The sequence below is a fragment of the Frankliniella occidentalis genome, unplaced genomic scaffold, assembly GCF_000697945.3.
Source record: "Frankliniella occidentalis isolate FOCC.00 unplaced genomic scaffold, Focc_3.1 Scaffold32, whole genome shotgun sequence".
NCBI lineage: Eukaryota > Metazoa > Arthropoda > Insecta > Thysanoptera > Thripidae > Frankliniella > Frankliniella occidentalis.
The window spans coordinates 223,918-227,466 of NW_026267162.1; the positions used below are offsets into that span (position 1 = coordinate 223,918).

General features: G+C 52.7%; 2 protein-coding genes across 4 annotated transcripts in view; one reads left to right on the forward strand and one right to left on the reverse strand.

Moving 5' to 3' along the window:
- The window catches only part of LOC127749107 (protein furry-like), an 88,976-nt gene that overhangs the window by 2,249 nt on the left and 83,178 nt on the right, over nucleotides 1-3,549 (reverse strand). The window lies entirely within an intron of this gene.
- The window catches only part of LOC113218002 (thyrotropin-releasing hormone receptor-like), a 62,231-nt gene continuing 60,474 nt past the window's right edge, over nucleotides 1,793-3,549 (forward strand). The window contains exons 1-2 of one of the 3 annotated variants that reach the window (XM_052265921.1): nucleotides 1,793-2,127; nucleotides 2,209-2,260. The gene's annotated coding sequence lies outside the window, so the exon portion shown is untranslated. Of the gene's footprint in view, nucleotides 2,261-3,549 lie in introns of all 3 variants that reach the window. The other 2 variants (XM_026438127.2, XM_026438126.2) reach the window with 2 other exon arrangements.

Here is a 3,549-nt window from a genome sequence, read left to right on the forward strand (position 1 = left end):
CCCCGTCCCGACATCGTATCAGCGGGCCTAAAGCGATCGCAACAAGACACTCTGTCGTGGCCCAGCTCCTCTCGGGCGCGTGGTGATGGTGGGAGCAGGTCGCGGGGGCGGAGAGGCGGGGGAAGGGGGGTGCTGCTTGTTGAGGCGCCCGAGGCCTTTGTGACGCCTCGCCGAGGACATCGCACTCGAGCAGGCGGCCAACCGGTGGCTGCCCGCCCACGAGGACAGGGGCCAGAGTGCGACACGACTCAAGTACATTACGAGCGAGTCACCTATGTTCTCCATGTTTACTTTCTTTCTCTGCACACATATCATAAGAAGACACGTTTTAAAGAACACTCTGCAATTGAGACAAAATCCTTCCTTTTTGCTGTTAGTTCTCTATGATTTCACGTTAAATAAATATTAGCAAAGGTATATTAGTCGCATTTTTAGCAGATGATACATTTGTAACTGAAACTTTTAACATTTCACATAACTGAAATTAATAAGAATGATTTGTCAAATGTGTCATTGCTTGTACTCTCATGCGTAGTGCAGAGAGGCACAAGGCGTGACGTCACCAGAAGAATACAGGGCGGCTTGGTGTTGGCCCCGCCGTCCGCGCCACAGCTAAACAGCCCCCCTCCCCTCCCCCCTCCAGCAGACTTGGCTCGGCGCTCGTGGCGCTCGGCTGGAAGCAGATCGGAGCTCGGCTCGGGACGGCTCGGCTCGGGCGCGCGGCGCGGAAATTCAAACTCTGACCCAACTATGAAGTGACAGAACTGAATGAGTTCAGAAATATTACTTGCAAACTATGTCTTTATTGAGAAGCATCACTCGCAAACTGTCTCTACATCCCTCTTCACACTAACTTTGTCCTAGACCCTTCAAAACATTACAAAGAATACGAGAAACAGAACCAAACAAAATCTTTTTTAGGTATAAATATATATATTTAAATGTAAACTAAGATTTGTAAATTATCTATATACTTATACTTGTGCAAGTAATGCGACCCGTTAGCTCCCCCTGAAATATTATAGACTTGAATATTCCTTGAATTTGTATCATCTGCTTTCACGATCCGTTCCTGGACGGAACTTTTTCTACATCAAATCATGTCAGAAAAGCAAGTTCACGAGCTGGGGAGCCACGAGGTCCTCGACCCGACACACGTCTATAAAACGAGATAATTCATAGACTATAGATAGACCCGTCGGATGACGCGTTTTAATTTTCTGACGTGTACGCCTCTCTTTTTTTGGCACTCCCCCGACGACACGGCGGCCGTAACAAGGCCCGCCGCACGTCACGGCCGGCTCACACACGCGGCCAATAACAAATCGATTAAACGCCGGTCGACGACAGCTAGCGGCACCAATAAGAATGGAAAAGCAATCACGGTATCTCGTGCGATTAGCGGGCGCGCTGATAGGCCGGTATTACCTTCTGAGCTCGCCATGCCAGCTGCGGCTGCGTGCAAGTGGGCGTGCAAGTGGGCGTGCAAGTGGGCGTGCACCTCGCGTGCACCCTGGCGTGCACCTCGCGTGCACCTGGCGAGCACCGCGACGACGGCCGCACCGCCAACTTGTTGAGCAGCCTGAGGGGTGGTCCCGCACCGGCCGGGTGCTCCCGCCAGCAGTGCGGGGCCTCTCGCCTGGCAGGGCGGGCCGAGGGTTAGGCAGCCAACAGGTGCCCCCGCCCCCGCCCCCCGGCGCGAGCCGGCTGCCCGGGAGGACCGGCGCGCGGCAGGCCCAACGCCGGTCGCACCGGGACGAGCCACCGCTCCGATGGTCCCGGCCCAAGAGCCAGTCCGCGTACAGCCGCCGTCCCGAGCACACTGCAGGCCGAGCGCCCCGCCGCGCGAACGGCCCGAGAGCCACGCGCCGAAATCACTCTCGAAGCCTCATTCCATCTCACCCTCCCCCTCCCCTTCCCCTGCAAACTCTCCTGTTCGACCCCACTTCAAGTCTGTTTATCCCTTTTCCTGTCTTCCCGTCGTTCGCTCGCCGCAATGCACCGCAGAACCTATCGTCGTTTCCGCCAGTGATCTTCTCCGCCGGTGATCTTTAAAACAGTGAATTAGAGACAAAATAAACGCAACGCCGATTCAACAAAAAAAAAGAGAGAACTGAAACGAAAAGTGTAATAATTTGTTCTTCAAGTTTTAACAGTATAGTATAAGAACAAGTGAAAAGTGTGCTTCAACGAGTGATTCCATTTCAGCAGTGGACAAATATTATCCGCCGGTGATCTTCTTAACACTCTGTGATGCAAGGTACAGTCCGGGAACCCCGCTGAGGAGCACGCACCAGTCGTGGCAGGGAATACCAAAAAAACACGCCGTAGACGCTCACCTTCCGATCAAAGATTGATGTACTTGACCCTTGACTCTAGACACATCAGTGTAAACTTCCGGGCTGCGACGACGGAAGATAATTGCAAGCTTTTCAGGCGAGAAACTTTGGTGCCGCACACGCAAATTAAAAACTGACGAAAACCAACGCCCCATTGATAAAGGGAAAAATACTTTACTAACAAAATCCTTAACGTTTTCTTATCTAAAGGCGGTTTTTGATTTGTGGACAATAGCGGTTAATTTCCAGATGGACCCACAAATTTCAATTGTAACAAATAACCCTTCACGATTTTGACGTCAAACTACACAAAAGAAAACTTTGTGCAGCAGAAGGAGTACTTAAGAAAAACAACGAAATTAAGCATTTACGTGCATCGTTAAGCAAACAGTACATGGGTGTTGACGTACGCAGGGCCCCCGTTATGCGTGCACTGACCCACTGACACTGCATACTACAGGCGCCCGTTGCCTTCGCAATGTATCGCCCTCCCTATTCGAAATGCGTGCGCCCGAGACGGCGCGACTCAGAGCGAGGTACTTGTCGATAACATGGGAGATAGGGCAGAACAGCAACAGCCGCTGCTACTGCACAAAACGATCGCCTCAAACAGACGTCGCCCCGACCGGAGGAGTGGTCCCAGCAGCTATCACAATTCACACTCGTATGCGCGCGTCGAGGGTCCTAGCTGTGCCGTGAGTTGACTCAAAGCGATGAATCAAAACTCCTGTCGATTGCCGCCCCGTCGAAGACGCCGTGTTGTGTTTGTCATAAAAAGGCGAGTTCTGGGAATGTTTGGATCAAAGGTCGCAACCCTGAACAAACACAACACACACACACACACACACACACACACACACACACAAACCCACACGCCATCCTTGGATTTCTCCTTTCCGGGCGAAGCAGCAGGGTGAGCAGCAACAGCAGAATCCGGGCAAAAGTTCTATAGCGGAGCGCGCTGAGGGGGCAGCCGAGCCGAGACAAGGTGAGGTGAGGCTCCTATGGAGCAGAAAATTAAGGAAATTTTACAGACGTCGTCGTCGACATCAAGGCCAAAACTTTTTCTCTGCGCGCCTCCTTTCCTTGCTGGCCACGGTGACCCCGTCCCAGCTCTTCATTACAGTGCCACCATTGTAAAAGGGGAGAGGGGGGCGGGCGGGCGGAGGGAGGGAGAGAGAGAGAGAGAGAGGGAGAGAGAGAGAGAGAG